This window comes from Choloepus didactylus, chromosome 4 (assembly GCF_015220235.1).
Source record: "Choloepus didactylus isolate mChoDid1 chromosome 4, mChoDid1.pri, whole genome shotgun sequence".
In the NCBI taxonomy this organism is placed as follows: Eukaryota; Metazoa; Chordata; class Mammalia; order Pilosa; family Megalonychidae; genus Choloepus; species Choloepus didactylus.
The window spans coordinates 192,008,209-192,027,577 of NC_051310.1; the positions used below are offsets into that span (position 1 = coordinate 192,008,209).

At 35.7% G+C, this 19,369-nt stretch overlaps 3 pseudogenes; all 3 read right to left on the reverse strand.

Annotated features, from left to right (window-relative positions):
• Positions 1–465: 465 nt before the first annotated feature.
• On the reverse strand, positions 466–1,465 carry LOC119533070 (annotated as a pseudogene).
• A 3,110-nt stretch (positions 1,466–4,575) lies between these two features.
• On the reverse strand, positions 4,576–5,511 carry LOC119533071 (annotated as a pseudogene).
• Positions 5,512–17,445: 11,934 nt separating this feature from the next.
• On the reverse strand, positions 17,446–18,393 carry LOC119533072 (annotated as a pseudogene).
• Positions 18,394–19,369: the final 976 nt, after the last annotated feature.

Below are 19,369 nucleotides of genomic sequence, written 5' to 3' on the forward strand. Positions count from 1 at the left end.
TCTAGACATAAGACACTGGGCAATGTATTTAATCTCCTAGGTTTTGATTCCTCCTATATAAAACAGGGTATTAATATTACCTGACCTTATATATCACTTTGGGTCTTAAATGTGATAAAATTTGAAAAATTTCTCTCAGTGCCTGTCATGCAGAAAATGTTGGAGAAATGAAAGTTATGATTATTTATAACAGTATTTACTTTTCCCAGCTGTTATTTGGATATTTTTGTTTGTTTGCTGTTAGAGAATTTGAAGAAATAGATAATTTATGGATGAAAATCCTACAGAATTTATCACAGAATTAAAACTCTGTCATTGTCAAAGGATTTGAACTTATCAGTTCACAATCTATTAAAATTGCAGTCTTCTATAAAAACATCTTACAAAATTCTGTATGTTTTAGAAGCATTTGTAACTGGCCCATTTACTCATTGGGATGAAAAACAACATTTGGTTATTTTTGGTTCAGTAAAATAGGACTTCTGCTTCTATTAACTTTTGGAAGGCCACCTTCACATCCTTGTTCTTCAGGTTGTAGATAAGGGAGTTCAGCATGGGATTGATCACTGTGTAAAATACAGAGGACACTTTGACATTTTGTCCAGAGTTCTTGGAGTTGGGCACACAGCAGAGGGATAGCATGGTCCCATGGAAGATGGTGATGGTGTCCAGTGGGGGGAGAAGGCTTTGCAATGCCCACTGACATAACAGATTTTCACTACAGTCCCAAAAATAAACACATATGAAGTGATGATGATCAAGAGAGTACTTGCCTCACTGAAGGTGGCAAAGCCAAAAAGCAGCAGGTGGGGAATGTGTATATCAGAGCTCAAGACAGCAATGAGAGCAGTATATTCACAAAAAATATAAAAATTACATTATGTCCATAATAGTGTAGATGGAGAGCATAGCAAAGGAGCACCTATAGGCCAAACATACCCCAGACATATGACCCAGCCACCAGCATGTCACAGAGCCTCTGTGATGTGACCACCATATAAAGCAGAGGATTACAGATGGCCACAAAGCAGTCATAAGCCATCACAGCCAGCAGGAAGGACTCAGTCACCACAGCAGTGCAGGACAGGAAAAACTGCAGCATGCAGCTAAAGTACAAGATGCTTTTGTCTGCCCTGACCAGGTTCTCAAGCAGCTTGGGAGTGATGATGGAAGAGTAAGAAAAATCAACAAAAGAAAGTTGACTAAAGAAAAAGCATGTGGAGGTATGAAATTTGGGGTTAAACTTTATGATTGCTATCATCCTGAGATTTCATGCTACAATGATAATATACATGGACGGAAACACCAATAAGAGAGGGATCTGAAGATCTGGGTAATCTGTGAACCCTAAGAAAGAAAAGCTGGTCTCCACACTCAGATTTCTTTCAGCCATCACCACAGTTCCTTTAAAGGGAGATGATAGGACAGGGTTGTTCCTGCCAAAGAGATTTATGTGAGTGAACATCAAATGTGTTATAACTTTCTATAAAGGAAAGAAAATGAGAAGAGTTACTGGAGCAATTTTCTCCATAAGATCATACCTCATCCAAAAATCTATGTATATATCAAACCAAGCTGAATCTCTAAAACATCTTTGAATTCCCATAACTCTTGGATGTTAGATTTATCAGGCAAACATTCTAGCAACACTAACCAGAAAGTTATCTTTGTATATGAATAGTAGCACATTACAAAAGTTCATGTACACCCATTTAAGATTTGTATGAATAGGATATGGATAAATGTCCATTACTAGGTGCAAGTTCATTATACTCTTTGTGAAGTGGTTGTTAGTCATAAATTCAATTATTTTCAGAGTATTAACTTCTTATTTAATATGATTGGGCCCAGTTTTGGAGAGCAATTACAGTAACTTAACAGAAAAAGAAAAATTAATGACCCAAGCTACTCTATCAGGAAAATTGTATTTTCACTGTTTCAAAGAAAATCTGAAGCAACTCACCTGCTACAGAGAAACAGGACACTGCCTCCTGTTTCTCTATATGCTGAGTTAACTGGGGTACCATGGATCTTATACCTAACTCTATAGACCTTGGGGCTCAAAATTTGGAGAATTACTATCAACTCATTACTCACAGCCTCAAAACAAGTAATTAAGACAAATTCTGGGTATCTTATACCCTCTTTAATGACTACAATTACCTTGTAATTACACAGAAAATTTGAAACATGAAATTGACTACTAGGTTTTATTTGTATATCATTAAAATGCCTTCTCGAATTAGTAAACCTAAGCTAATGCAGGTTTCTCAAATGGTAGTCCCTCCATCATCTTCCAGAATTGACTGGGATTCTGGGTTATGAAGAGTCCCTGATGCAAATAGGATTTCCTAAATCAGAATTCCTAGCAATGGGACCCAATAATTTCTATATTAAAGAAGGAATTTGGGTGACACTTATGATTGCTAAAATGTATGAATTACTGCTAATTGATTTTCTTTTTAAAAGGAAAGATCAGATTAATCATTTTGTTTTCCTTAGATGGTGAAATGCAGTATTTAAGATGGTATGTATATTTAGAAGGGTGCTGGAAAATGAGAAGTATAAAACAATAGATTTTGTTAATTCACCCAAAAATTTAATAGATTTTTGAATACCTATTATGCAAATGATTACTTATTATTTTACATTTTGCCTTTCTTTGTCCACTTTCTGCTCTTGTCCCTCTCACTATGTATGCCAGAAGGCTGCTATCATTGGGTTGTATCACCCAGGTTCCTGTTTCCTCGGGTTTCAGATAGGGTTCTCTCAATCAATGATACTGTCAGACTATTGGTGTGAAACCTGAATTCACAAGACTTTTGTGTTACTGCATTCCCAAGCCATTTTCTTAATGTTTTGCTTTAGTTTCCTTCCTCAGAGACTTTATAATCTTTTTCATCTACCTAAAATATGTCCCTTTCTTGAATTTTTTATTTTTCTTATTTTTTGTATTTTTCCTTCTTAAAGAGTGATGTAAGCAAAAATGGTAAAGTAGGGAACTTGGAAAGTCCATCCTTCCACACAAGCAAGGAGTAAACTGGTAAAAACTTTCAAAATCAATTTTCTTTGGAACTCTGAAAACTAACAAAAATTTTGCAGCAAAGAGGGGAATGCTTTGTTAAGAACAAGGAGCTGAGTCTTAGTAAAAATAGAGTGCTTTGTGATTTTTATAGCTTGCTATGGTCTATTTCCCATCCCATGGTTTGGTGGTGGCCTTGGAGCCAGCAGCCTATGTTCTGGTATGGGTAGTGGTAGCAGAGGGAGCAGAATGGACCTTAGTCTCAAAGAATAGTTGTCAGTCTGGTGGCTCCCTGGAGGAATGGTTCAAAGAGATTGCCTATATGTTACCTATCCTGGGAATTTTGCAGTGCTGATGTGGCTATCCAGGGAAAGAAAATATTTAAACAAAAATGCTGCCTGTGGAAATAGATTACAATTGGGACAAAAAATAGACTATGAGAAACTTGAGAGACAGCTGGGTTGTGAGAATCTTTGAAAAGCTCAGACATGTTTCTAGGAATATAGAAGGCCAGGTGGATGCCCAAACCTGGGTGATGCTCAGGAAAGACCTGAGAGGGCCCTGATCACTCATCTCAGTCTGATGTTCAGGTTCAGTGTTGAAGGTGTGCATCAACATGCACAAAACTCATCTGGAAAGACTGAGGCACTTTTCTTTTATCATTCCAGGCATTTAAGGGAATATGTCTCCACTTATTAACTGACCACTAAGGTAGTGGAAAAGAGTGACTTTTGAAGTCAGGAATCAGTATTCAAAACCAAGTGGTACTGAGATATCAATAGACAAATAGATAAAAGGAATATAGTTGAGAATCCAGAAATAGCCCAGACTTTCTCATGAATTAAACAGGATAAAGAATGTGTAAAACATCATTTATCATGCCAGTGATTTAACTGAGTGATTTGGGTTTTGTGGTCTGATAATTACTTGCTGTATTGGTTTCCTAGAACATCCACCATACATTACACACTTGGTGACTTAGAACAACAGAAATTTAATATTCTTTCATAGTTTTGGGGCACAGGGTTTAAAATAAAGTTGCCAGCAGTGCTGCACTCTCTCCAAAGGTTCTAGGGCTGAAGACTTCTTTGCCTCTTCCACCTTCTGATTGTTCCTGGTGTCCCCTCATTTGTGGCAGCCTAACACTCATCTCTGCTTCCATCTGCATATGGCCTTCTTCCCTGTGTGTCTGTGTGTCCCCTTCTGTCTATCATAATGATCCATTATGATCTCATTTGGATCCTTACCTTACTAACATCTGCAAAGGCCCCATTTTATAAAAAAATCACAATCTGATGTTCTAGTGGACAAGATACTTTGGGAGAACAGTATTCAATCCACTACATCTGTATTACTTCACGTATGGTTCAAAGTGATTTTATTAAACACTGCAGTTAATAGACAGTAAATGATCAGATACCTGGCCTGTTACAATAGATTTAAAAATCTGGCCAGATGAAATGACTAAAGTAAATTGAATTATCACCTTTATTGGAAACACTGAATAACCCTAAATATAACAAATGAGATTCCTTCAGAAATAAAAAAAATCTTCAACAAACTTTTATTGGTTGAATCATTAACTTCCTGAGAGTCTCCTTTACATCTTTGTTCCTGAGGCTGTAGATCAAATGGTTCAGCATGGGAATCACCACTGAATAAAACAGAGCCTACATTGATAATGAGCCCAAAGTTTTTGGATTTGGGTAGACAATAGAGGAGTAAGACAGGCCCATGGAAAATGGTGATGGCCATCAGGTGGGAGGCACAGGTGGAGAAAGTTTTTTGGCACCTACCCACAGAAAGCATTCTAATGACAGTGACAAAATTGAAAATATAAGAAGTGAGGATGATCCCAAGACTACTCACTTAATTGAATATGGAAATGACAGAACAAAGCATTTGAATGATGTAGGGTTCAGAGCAGGAGGCTGAGACAATGTCAGAGTACTCACAGAAAAATTTGTTTATGATGCTAGACCCACAGAAAGATAATTCTAGGAGAAAATAGGTCAGTATCAGGGAAGAGAATATACCTCATGAGTAGGGTCCAGCCACTAAGGATGCACAGAACTTTGGGGACATGATGACTGTGTACAGCAGAGGGTTACAAACAGCCAAAAATCAGTCATCAGTGCCAGCATGAATGTTTCTGTCACTGCAAATGTAGAAGCCAAGAAAAATTGCATGAAGCACCCACTGAAGGTAATGGTTCTGTCTTCCACAACCAAGTTCTCCAAGAATTCAGGTGTAACTATAGTGGAAAGACAGAAATCCACAAAGGACAACTGGCTGAGAAAAAAGTACATGGGTGTGTGGAGTTTGGGATTGATCTTGATAATCAAGATCATGCCCAAATTCCCCACAACAGTGACTTTGTAGATGGTCAGAAATACCAGGAAGAGGGGACTCTGGAGGTTGGGGTTCTCTGAGAAGCCCAAGAGGATGAGTGTGGCTCCAGCACTCTGGTTTCTTTCAGCTAACATCATGATTGTTCTTGGAGAATTTCTGATATAACAATAATGGAAAATAATAAAAATATTAGTGATGCTCACACACTTATATTAAACATTTTCCATGTGTCAAATTTGTGGTCAAACATTAAAATATATTAATTAATTTAGATCTCTGAAAACATTGTGAACTATAAAACAAGCAGCACAGCTTTCAAGTAAGGAAACTGAGGCAACTGTAAGTTAAGGAACTTGTCTGTGGTTGCATAGTTGGTTAGGGTTGTGCTGGATTTTGAACCCAAGAAGGTTATCCTAAGAGGCAGAACTTGAATTAAGAAGTTTCCTTAAGGGAAGTAGTTTTCTACAGTGTTGTGCAAAACGTGTTTTTCAAAGCTCCATCATTCTGAACGTTCATGCTTTTTAAGAGTATTTATGTAACAATGAATGTAAATTTAGTGCTAAAACATTATTGAAGGATCCTATAAATCTTTAGAGGAGATAAAAACTGATAGAGTTATAATGTGCAGAGAGGATCACTGAAGTTATCCTGGCCCTGGGAAGGTAGTCTTTTTGAGTGTCTTGACTTCATTATACATAAAATGAGAAAAATAAGGATACAATAATACATAGCTAATAGGCATACAATTATCAAATAAGAAAACAAAGTTAAAATGCTTAATTCCAGGTCTGACAGGTATGGAGTACAGCGAACATATGTTTACCCATTTAATTTTTAATGCCATGACTAATCAGTATGATTTTTAAACACTTTTATGAATATAAAACCTCTAAGACTCTGAGCAAGGACAAATCTGGCCATCAAAAGGGCATGTAGGAGATATGTCAGACAAATGGGAGGCTCAGACTTCTTTTCTGACTCTCCTTTTGACCCTCCTGGTTTTAATTAACCCATTTGGTTAATATTCATTAACACACTTGGTTATAATTAAACCACTGCCCTTCAGTATGTTTTTTAGGTTCTCCCCTTTGCTTTTCTCATCACTGTCTGGATCACTACAGTTCTCCTTTTCTCCTCTTAGGTTGGTAGTTGTAGGAGAGACATCAAACTGCAACCACTACTTAGACAACCTCCTGAAATATTTCTACCCTACATTTTGAGATAATTGATTTCTTCATCCCTTGATTATTATACTTGTCATGACAATCTATGGTTCCAAAGATTTCAATTGTGCCCTATAACCTAATCTATCAAATCTAATTGTCTCTTCCTGGTTTTACCTTAAGCATTAACTTAGTTATTTTCCAGTATTCAGCCTTCTTTTATTATGAGAATATTCTTAGTCTATCATGAACAACAGATGCTCATTTATTCCTTGGTTTATTTAGTTTTTAATTTTGTTTTCCTGATATATCCTGTTTTTGTAGACTACTGATTAGAATGCTTCAAATAGTTAAAGCATTAGACCAAAGCCAATATTACAAAAAGCTTTCCCTTTTTACTTAAGGAAGACTTTCCACATTCTTGCCATCCCTATAGACATTAATTGTCTGAAAATCAAAATTTTATATGTTGTGTTTACTATTATTTTATGCACATTATGCTCATCTTCTCTTGACAGGATTTGGAGATATTGAGGCTATTCTCACATTTAATTATTTTATTTTTAAAATTTTTAGAATGACTGTACTGTGCTAGGCACATGGTAGATATTCTTATAGCAAAAATCAGAAAGATACCCAGGGAAGGAGGGAGGGAGTAGATATTAACAAGGTGAAACCTTGGTAAATGGACATATGGACATAATAGAAGTTATGGCATTTGGACTACACAATGCATTCCCTGCTTCAGAGGTTCCAGGACCCCAATCTCTCCCATACAAGTCAAAGTTACCACAAGTCACCTCACCTGAAGCCAACTCACCTGCAAAACCTGCAACTGTTATTAAAAGTTTCCAGGAAATTTGCCACTCAGAATTCAAATACTTTTTATAATATCAAGATGTTTGTACACCCAGGAGTCCTCAATGCATTTAAATTAATATTCTGGCAATAATTTTTCTTTCCTAGTAACAAGAAAATCTCAGAGAAAGGAGAGAGGGAGAGAGATAGAGAGAGAGAGAGAGAGAGAGAGGATTGGAAGTTGACTCCTAGAAACAAAATCTAGGGTTTATGTATGCCTCCATGACCTCAGGGACTTAATCCCTAGAGAATCTTAACTGAACAATTTTTCTTTAATCACAAACCTAGAAATTAGATGAAATGTTCTCCCATGTGGCATTTTGAAAGAATACAATTTCTTCCAATCCCTGGAAAGAATGCCTCATCAAGTCTACTTAAAATATTTCTTTAAAAATTATTAATTGTTGAAAATATACAAATGGACTTACAAACTATAATTACAGTCAAACACAAATGGAAATAAAAATTAGCAAAAATACAACTATTCAGGGATAATTTAGGTTAGGATTTTGCATAGTTTTTTTTTTTCTTTTCTATGTATATATTTGCCTGTGTGTATGTGTTTAGCGATACAGACTATAAAAATACAGGATAAGCATTTTTTTCCATTTGAACTAAAATAATAATCATTGCTCTTAGGAAACATTGATTCCCTTAATAAAAATTAATTTGCATTTTCTTTTAATATGGGCACACTGACGTGTCATGTTTATATTAATATAATCAAATCATAAAATCACTTGGATCCATTTCTTGAAGATCACAAATGCATTTTTTTATTTTTTATCATCTTTTTTGTAGAATATAACATATATACATAAAAATGATAACTTTCCAAGTGTAATTTAACAAGCAGTCAGAGAGCAAATTTCAAAGAATGTTACGGGTTATAGTTCCACAGTCTCATTTATTTCCTTATAGTGAAATACAACATATATGCAAAAAAGATAATATTGTAATTTGAAAGTTATCACCTTTTTGTATGTGAATGTTATATTCCATAATAAGGAAATAACTTAAACTATGGTTCTGTAACTCATAACAAATGCATTTTTGAGGCATGTTTAACTCTGTAAAACAATTGCGTGTGGACAATGCTATTTGTTCCACTGCACACAAATACCACCCCATTAGATCTACTTGTGCTTTCTCTGGGCTCCTGACAATCTGACTAAGCCTTGCCAGAATCTCTACCTGTACCACACCAGGAGAAGTCTATCAAAAGTCATAATTTTCTTTTATGCACAGCATGGCCTTTTTCCAGAATCCCAGGGAACTGAGATTTCCCTGAGCTCCACTCTGAGCATCCATCAAAAATATTTTATTTCCAATTGAAAGTGGGACAGGCAGGCACATTTCAAAAGCTCATGACTGTTCACACTATTTGATCAATGAGCTTCCCTTCAACTTTTGAAAAAGTGGCACACTTTTATTAGGCCATCCTCTAGCAGTGAGGGGGTTGTTGCTACTACTGTGATAACTTGACACTCACCTTAGGCCAATATCAAAAAGATACAAAGAAAAAAACCTCAGTATTTAACTGTAAAAATTTAAAATGAATTTATGAAAAGCCATGGTTTAGGATGAGGCTCGTATGCAAATTGAAACTAAAACTAGGAAGTTTAAAATCAACAAGCATCCTTATAAATTTTCTGTCTTTTATCAACTGTTCCTTAAGAGTGCCACTGCTTCCAGTTTTTATACTACAAAATTTCCTTCTCACAAACATTTCATGTTGTACTAGTGAAGACTAAAGTGTATGCAAATGTAAAAACTGACATTTCATTTCCTGATTAACCTCTGTGAGCTAGAGCTCCATGTTTTCTGCCTGAACAGAAAAATACCAAAAGAGAAATGAACTGAACTGAAACCAGATGTTCTTGATTAACTTACAGAGAGTTTTTTTTAATGATAATGAACTACAGTGAATTTTTTTCCTCAGAAATCAAACATTTTATAAGACAGCAACAGTCTTGAAGCTTATAATAGAAATAATAGCATATTTCAACAAATGAATCAACAAAATGGCATTTTCTTCCTGGACACAAGAAATTTCAGCAAGTACAAAAAAGTAATGAAAAGCTGAAAAATTACCACTGGAATACTACTCAGTGGGACACAAGCCAAGCAATTAGTTGCTGAAATATTCTCTGGTGTCATTGCAGTAGATGTATTTTCTTCTATTTCATTAGATATCAGTACATCACCAAATCTGTTCCATTAGTTCTTTTTAGAAATTGAATCATTTAAATAATGCATATTCACTTAGGAAACTATGTACTACAGAGTTTGAAAAGAAGAGAAAAAATAACAATTCAGAAATTGTTATTATTAATGCAATTGCATTTCAAATTCCTCATTCAAATTCATACTGAAGAAAGTTGACAAACAGTACCTTAGCCAAGTGATGAAGGTGACATCACCACTGATGTCATATATTCCTTATATGCTGGCATGATGTGAGAAGAACGGCACTTCACCTCTGTGAAATTCTTCCCCAAAACTCATAAATTCATTTTAATCTCAGAAAATCATTGAAAATGTTCAGATTTGGGAACATTTTACAGGATATCTAGCAGGTAATCCTTAAGATTATCAAGATCATGAGAAAGTTGAAAAGTGTGAGAAACTCACAGCACAGAGGAGACTGGGAGAAATGGCAAGTAAATGTAATATGGTACACGGGATTGTGTCCTGGCACAGAAAGGACATTAATGGAAAAGTTGGTGGAATTCTAATAAAGTCTGGAGTTTGGTAATAGTAGTATACCACTGTTTCTTTATTAGTTTTGACAAATGTATGATGATGCAATATGTTAATTATGTGGATAACTGGATGAAGTGTGGATGGGAAATCAGGGCATTATGTTTGCAACTTGTTTGTATATCTAAAATTATTCCCAATTAAAATATTTATTCTAAAACGGACAATATTCATCCTAAAAAACTCATTTAATCCAGTCACCTCCACCACTACAACCACTATTGCCTTATGCCAAGACACCATTACCTCTGACCTGAAAGATGTAAAGTTTAAGTAATTTCTCAATATCTTTTTTACCCTCAGTTTACTATACATTTGCCAGATTGCTATTTTAGTGTTCATGGCTGTGTGTGTGGTGGGGGGCAGTTAGCATTTCTGAGGCCTTAATTGCTAAGTTAAATAGTAATTCCTGTAATGTGCATGAAAACCCCAACAAAATTTCTTAAGAATTCACTCATTTCACAAATGAAGTAACCAAGGCATAGAGAGTCTATTTCCTCAGGTTACAAAGGTGCTATCTGGAGTTGCTGTGATTCCCATACTAATCTGCCCATGCAAACAGATACTGAAGAAATATAGCAACCTAAGGACATACTTCAATTATAATAATTATTATAAGGACATGTTTTAATTTGATTACGTTCCTTCTGTATCTCTTTACTGCACTCTCTACTCCCCACTCTATTGTATTCCATCTCTGCATTGTTAGTGTCCAGCTCAGTGCCAAAGTGTATACTAAAAAATATTTCAGGAATGAACAGATGAAAGTCAATATCTTTCATAACTTTCAAATCATAATTGTAGTTTACAAAGCAATTTTGTACGTATTAGCTTACTCATCTTTTAAAATACAAAGGACATTAGCATGAGATTCTAATATGTGCTTTGACATAGAATGTGACTTCCAAAAGAAAATACCAATGTGGATATTTGCACTGTGGGATTAATTGTGGGTACTTCAAGCCTGCATTGCTAATTAAAGGCAGAAGTTGGACCATTCCTCATACCTTTAACTCTCTGTTGTATCTGCACTCTCTGTAACTCTCCATGCAATAAAGCACAAAGAAAACTTTCTGCAAGTATAAGCTAACTATCAGTGAGAATGACTGGCTATAATCAAAACTTGAGAAGAGATTGAATGTTTATATTTTCACAAATGTCAACTAAGAGTGCAAAATATTAAAATTTCTGGAAGTGATTAAAATAGTTATTGAAGCAAGAGTGATATACCCCATTATGTAAATTTTCTTTTATAACTATGGAATTGAAAAATAGTTTGATCTTTATGATTGCCTTAGTTTGACAGGGCTTCTGTAACAAATACCACAGCTTTGTTGGCTGAAACACCAGGAAGTTATTTTCTAACAGTTTTGGAAGCCTGAAGTCCAAAATCAAGGCATCAGCAGCATTGTGCTTTCTCTGATGTCTGCAGCATTCTGGAGGTGGCGTCCTGGCACTTCATAGTTCAGTTGCTGCCTCTGTCACATGGACAGATGTCTCCTTCTGTCTCCTCCTGTGTCCTCCTCTTCCCAAATTTCCTCTGCTTATAGGGACTTCAGTCATATTGGACTAAGGCCCACCTAGTCAGTTTTGCCTCACCTTTACTAAATATCTTCAAAGACCCTATTTACACTGGGTTTACATCCAAAGACCTCGGGTTAGGATTTTAATGTGTCTTTGTGGGGAATCTGATTCAACCTATAACAATGGTAATTCAGTTCATTTTCTACAAGTCTAATATAATTTGGCTCTTGATATAGTGTATTTTGCATTTTACTGTGCATTTCTTTTAAAAGCATATATATTCATACATGGGCATGTAATACATAAATCATATATACATTTATTATATATGGCATGTAATATATGTAATATGTAATACATACATCAAACAAATATCTAAATAGACAAAATATAAATATATTATACACACATATGTATATTTGTAAATATGAGTATGTATCAATCTACATACAAAGAGAAAAAAAGAGAGAAACCTTAGCAAACACACAATTTGGAGGCTGTACCAACATTTTTTAGTTGTTGATTTCTGTATTAAAACATTTTATTATATGTGAAGGTCTTTGATTAGATAATACATTTACCTAATATTATCAAATGATAAGGTAAAAAAATATCAATTCCTACATGCTACTCTCTCTCAACCTAGCAATCTGAGGTAACCACTTCCACATTTTTTATGAATGTTCAAAAATTGATAAAAATGTACTTGTTCATACACAGAGAGACACACATATGCAGTCTTTACATAAATGGTACCCATTACAAGTTATTTAATACTAAGTGGTTTTTACTCAATTTTTCTGGAGGCCTATATTTTCGAGACTATTCCATTTATGTATATACAAAAATGACCTAACATTTTTAAATTTGCATGCTATTGCTGCTTCAATGTGCTATAATTTATCAGTCAAATATCTATTAATGGACATTTAGAAGCCTTCAGTCTTTTGCTGTTAGAAATAATACTTCAAAATATCCAAATGCATGTTCCTTCACATCTGTTCATCAAAATATCTGTAAAATGAATTCTCAGAAGCAGAATTGCTGGTCATAAAATATATTGTATTTAGATGTCTGCTATCAAATTACTCTTTGTGGTAATTATGATGACATTCACTCTTACCTGAAATATATGAGATTGGTTGATTCCCTATTCCTTGCTGTATTGGACAAATTTGCACTCTACAGATCCCTCTTCAAGGAAGGACATGTTCTCCCAAATGTCAACTCTCTTATGGGTAACTCCAGCTATGGAAAACCACCAACCCAGATGACTCAGATATCACTTTGTGTCTTAAATGTGATAAAATTTGAAAAAATTATCTCAGAGTGTGTCATGCAGAAAATGCTGAAGAAGCAAGTTACTTATAACAATATTTACCTTTCCCAGCTGTTATTTGTAGTATTTTTGTTTGTTTGCTGCTAGACAACTTGAAGAAATAGGTAATTTATGGATCAAAATCCTATGGAATGTATCACAGAATTAAACCTTCAGCATTGTGAAAGGATTTGAACTTATCAGTTCACAATCTATTAAATTCACAGTGTTCTATAAAAACATCTTATAAAGTTCTGTATGCTTTAGAAGCATTTGTAACTGGCCCATTTACTCATCGGGATGAAGAACAATATTTGGTTGTTTTTGGTTCAGTAAAATAGGACTTTCAGAAGGCCACCTTGACATTCTTGTTCTTCAGGCTGTAGATAAGGGGGTTCAGCATGGAATTGACCACCAAGTAAAATACAGAGGCCACTTTGACTTTTGTCCAGAGCCCTTGGAGTTGGGCACACAGTAGACGTATAGCATGGTCCCATAGGAGATGGTGATGGCAGCCAGTTGGGTGTAAAAGGTTTTGCAATGCCCATTGACAGAACAGATATTCAGTACAGTCTCAAAAATAAAAACATATGAAGTGATGATGATCAAGAGAGTACTACCAACTTGAGGGTGGCAAAGCCAAAAAGCAGTAGGTGGGGAATGTGTATATCAGAGTTCAAGACAGCAGTGAGGGCAGTATATTCACAAGAAATATACAAATTACATTATGTCCATAATAGTGTAGATGGAGAGCAAAGCAAAGGAGCACCTGGGTGCCAAACATATGCCAGAGATATGACCCAGCCACCAGCAGGGCACAGAGCCTCTGTGACATGGCCACTGTTTAAAGTCACAAAGTGTTCATAGGCCCTCACAGCCAGCAGGAAGGACTCAGTCACCACAGCAGTGCAGGACAGGAAGACCTGCAGCATGCAGCTAAAGTACAAGATGCTTTTGTCTGCCCTGACCAAGTTCTCAAGCAGCTTGGGAGTGATGATGGAAGAGTAAGAAAAATCAACAAAAGAAAAGTGACTAAGGAAAAGGTATGTGGAGGTATGAAATTTGGGGTTAATCTTTATGATTACTATCATCCTGAGATTTTGTGCTACAGTGATAACATACATGGACAGAAACACCAAAAAGAGAGGAATCTGAAGATCTGGGTAATCTGTGAACCCTAAGAAAGCAAAGGTGATCTCCACACTCAGATTTCTTTCAGCCATCACCACAGTTCTTTTAACAGAAGATGATGGGACAGGGTTGTTTCTGCCAAAGAGATTTATGTGAGTGAACATCAAATATGTTACAACTTTCTATAAAGAAAATGAGAAGAGTTACTGGAGCAAGTTTTCTCCATAAGATCATACCTCATCCAAAAAGCTTTTATGTATATACTAAACCAAGTTGAGTTTCTAAAACATCTTTGAATTCCCATAACTCTTGGATGTTAAGATTTTTCAGGCAAACATTCTAGCAACACTAACCAGAAAGTTATCTTTGTATATGAATAATAGCACTTTGAACCAATCCTTGTGAAAGTTCACGTGCACCCATATAAGATGTGTATGAATAGGATATGGATAAATATCCATTTCTAGGTGCAAGTTTATCATATTCTTTGTGAAATGGTTGTTAGTGGGTGATATATCCAATTATTTTCAGATTGTGAACTTCTTATTTAATATGATTGTGCCCAGTTTTGGAGAGCAATTACAGTAACTTAACATAAAAAGAAAAATTAATGACCCAGGTACTCTATCAGGAAAATCATATTTTCACTGTTTCAAAGAAAATCTGAAGTAACTCACCTGCTACAGAGAAACAGGCCACTGCCCCCTGTTTCTCTATAAGCTGAGTTAACTGGGGCACCTAACTCTATAGCTCTTGGGGCCCAAACTCTGGAGAATCACTAACAACTCATTCCTCACAGCCTCAAAACAAGTAATTAAGGCAAAATCTGGGTATCTTATACCCTCTTTAATGACTAGAATTTCCTTGTAATTACACGGAAAATTTGAAACATGAAATTGATTACTAGGCTTTATTGTACATCATTAAGATGCCTTCTGGAATTAATAAACCTAAGCTTATGCAGGATTATCAAAGGGTTGTCCCTGGATCATCTATTCCAGAATTGACTGGAATTCTGGGTTATGAAGATTCCCAGATGCAAATAGGATTACCTAAATCAGAATTCCTAGCAATGGGATCCAATAATTTCTATATTAAAGAAGGATTTTGGGTGACACTTATGATCACTAAAGTGTATGAACTACTGCTAATTGATTTTTTTAAACGGAAAGTTCAGATTAATCACTTTGTTTTCCCTAGATGGTGAGATGTTGTATCTAAGATGCTATGTATATTTAGCATGGTGCTAGAAAATGAGAAGAATAAAACAATAAATTTTGTTAATCCACCCAAAAATTTAAAAGATTTTTGAATACCTATTATGCAAATTATTACTTATTATTTTACATTTTGCCTCTCTATGTCCACTTTCTGCTCTTGTCCCTCTCACTATGTGCACCATAAGGGTGCTATCAATGGGTTGTGTCACCCAAGCTCCTGTTTCCTCAAGTTTCAGATTGGGTTCTCTCAATTGATGGTACAGCCAGACTATTTGTGTGAAACCTGAAGTCACAAGTCTTTTGGGGCTCCTGCATTCCCAAACCATTTTCTCAATGTTTTGCTTTAGTTTTCTTCCTCAGAGACTTCTATAATCTATCATTTTTGTCTACCTAAAATATGTGTCACTATTTCTTGAATTTTTTTATTTTTCTTAGTTTTTTTCATTTTTCCTTCCTGAAGAGTGATGTAAGCAAAAATGGCACAATAGGGAACTTAGAAAGTCCATCCCTCCACACAAGCAAGGAGTAGACTAGTAAAAAACTGTCAAAATCAATTTTCTTTGATACTCTAAAAACTAACAAAAATTTGCAGCAAGGAGGGGTATGCTTTGTTAAGAACAAAGAACTGAATCTCAGCAAAAAATAGAGTGCTTTGTGTTTTTTAGTTGCCATGGTCCTATTTCTCATTCCATGGTTTGGTGGTGGCCTTGGAGCCAACAGCTCATGTCCTGGTATGGACAATGGTACCAGAAGGAGCAAAATGGACCTTAGTTTCAAAGAATAGTGGTCATTTGTTTTGTCCAGTCTGGTGGCTCCCTGGAGGACTGGTTCATAGGGTTTGCCTTTATGTTACCTATCTTGGGAATTTTGCAGTGCTGATGTGTCTATCCAGGGAATGAACACATTTAAACAAAAATGCTGCCTGTGGAAATGGATTACCATTGGGACAAAAAATAGACCACAAAAAGTTTGATAGACAGCTGGGTCATGAGATGCTTTGAAAAGATCAGACATGTTTCTAGGAATATAGAAGACCAGGTGCATACCCAAGCCTGGGTGATGTACAGGAAAGACCTGAGAGGGCCCTGATCTCTCATCTCAGGCTGATGTTCAGGCTCAGTGTTAAAGTTGTGCATGAACATGCACAAAACTCATCTGGAAAGACTGGGACACTTTTCTTTTATTGTTCCAGGCATTTAAGGAAATATGTCTCCACTCCTAAACTGACTACTAAGGTAATAGAAGAGAGTGACTTTTGAAATCAGGAATCAGTATTCAAAACCAAGTGGTACTGGGATACCAATAGACAAATAGATAAAAGAGATAAAGCTGAGAGTCTAGAAATAGCCCAGACTTTCTCATAACTTAAACAGGATGAAGAATGTGTAAAACATCATTTATCATGTCAGTATATGAACTGAGTGATTTGGGTTTGTTGTCTGATAATTACTTGCTGTATTGGTTTCCTAGAGCAGCCACAACACATTATCTACACACTTAGGGACAGTGACATAAAACAACAGAAATTTATTATTTCATAGTTTTGGGGGACAAATTCTAAAATATAGTTGCCAGCAGGGCTGCACTCTCTCCAAGTTTCTAGGGGTGAAGACTTCTTTGCCTCTTCCACCTTCTGCTTGCTCCTGGTGCTCCTTCATTTGTGGCAGCCTAACATTCATCTCTGCTTCCATCTGCACATGGCCTTCTTCCCTGTGTGTCTGTGTGTCCTTTTCTTTCTATCAGAATGATCCACTATGATCTCATCTGGATCTTACCTTACTGACATCTGCAAAGGCCCCATTTTATAATGAGTTCACAATCTGAACTTTTTTTTTCTGGTGGACAAGTTATTTTGGGGGAATATTTTTCAATCCACTACACTTGTATTACTTCACATGTGGTTCAAAGTGATTTGCTTAAATATTGCTGTTAATAGAATGTAAATAATCACATACCTGGTCTTTTACAATAGATTTAAAAATCTGGCCAGATGAAGAGAATAAAATAAATTGAATTATCATCTCTATTGGAAACATTTAATAATCCTAAATATAACAAATGAGATTCCTTTGGAAATAAAAAAAAAAAAAAACTTCAACAAACTTTTATTGGTTGATTCATTAACTTCCTGATTGTCTCCTTTACATCTTTGTTGCTGAGGCTATAGATTAAAGGGTTCAGCATGGGGATCAACACTGAATAAAACACAGAGCCTATTTTGACAATGAGCCCTGAGATTTTGGAATTGGGTAGACAATAGAGGAGTAAGTCCTCTGGAAAATGGTGAGAACCATCAGGTGGGAGGCACAGGTAGAGAAAGCTTTTTGGTATCCACCTGCAGAAGGCAGTCTTATAACAGTAACAAAATATAAGATATAGGAAAATATAAGAAGTGAGGATCATCCCAAGACTACTCACTTCATCAAATATGGCAATGACAAAACAAAGCATTTGACTGATGTAGGGTTCAGAGCAGGAGGTGGAGACAATGACAGAGTACTCACAGAAAAAAATGTTTATGATTTTAGACCAACGGAGAGATAATTCTAGGAGAAAATAGGTCAGTATCAGGGAAGAGACTATACTCCATGTGTAGGGTCCAGCAACTAAGGATGCACAGAGTTTTAGGGACATGATGACTGTGTAGAGCAGAGGGTTTCAAACAGCCACAAATCAGCCATAGGCCATCAGTGCCAGTATGAACTTTTCTGCCATTGCAAATATACAAGCCAAAAAGAGCTGCATGAAGCACTTAGTGAAGGAGTTGATTCTGTCTTCCATAACCAAGTTCTCCAAGAGTTTAGGTGTAACTATAGTGGAAAAACAGAAATCCACAAAGGGCAACTCACTGAGAAAAAAGTACATGGGTGTGTGGAGTTTGGGATTGATCTTGACAATCATGATCATGCCCAAATTTCCCACCACAGTGACTGTGTAGATGGTCAGAAATATCAGGAAGAGGGGACCCTGGATTTTGGGGTACTCTGAAAAGCCTGAGAGGATGAATGTGGCTCCAGCACTCTGGTTTCCTTCAGCTAACATGATTGTTCTAGGAGAAATTCTGATATAATGATAACAAAAAATATTAAAAATATTAGTGATGCTCACAAACTTATGTAAAACATTTTCCATGTGTCAAACTTTGTGCTCAAACATTGAAATATAGTAATTAATTTAGGTCTCTGAAAAACATTGTGAACTATAAAACAAGCAGCACAGTTTTCATGTAAGGAAACTGAGGCATCTGTAAGTTAAGGAAATTGTCTGTGGTTGCATAGTTCATTAGGGTTGTGCTGGATTTTGAACCCAAGAAGGTTATCCTAAGAGGCAGAACTTGAATTAAGAAGTTTCCTTAAGGGAAGTACTTTTCTACAATGTTGTGGAAAACACTTGTTTTTCAGAGTTCCATCATTCTGAAGGTTCATACTTTTTAAGAGTATTACTATAACAATGAATGTAAATTAGTGCTAAAAAGCATTACTGAAGGATCCTGTAAATCTTTAGAGGAGATAAAACTAATAGAGTTATTATGTCTAGAGAGAGGATCACTGGAGTTATCCTGGCCCTGGGAATGTAGTCTTTTTGTGTCCATAGAATTTGTAAGTTTTGTAAACATGTGGATGTTGAAGGAAACACAGCCTTGTATATTTTCAAGTTTTCCTTTAATTTTCTCCTAATGCTTCAGGAAGATAATGAAGCAACCTGGTAATGTGATGTAGCAGCATTTCCTGATCTATTGTTTCTTTATTCCTATGATTCATTCCCACATTATTTAGTGCTTTCTTAGAGTCACCCAATGCTCTCAACATAGTAACTGAGAACACTTGATCATTAGCTTTTCTAAAAATGCTACTTTATTGAGATATATTCACAAACTATACAATCCATCCTATTATTGACCCCTTGAATTTGTGTTGTACATTTGTTAATGTTGATGAAAGAATATTAAAATATTACTGTTGAGAATCCACAGTTTGCAATTTCCCCATATACTTCTCTATCATTAACTGCTTAATTT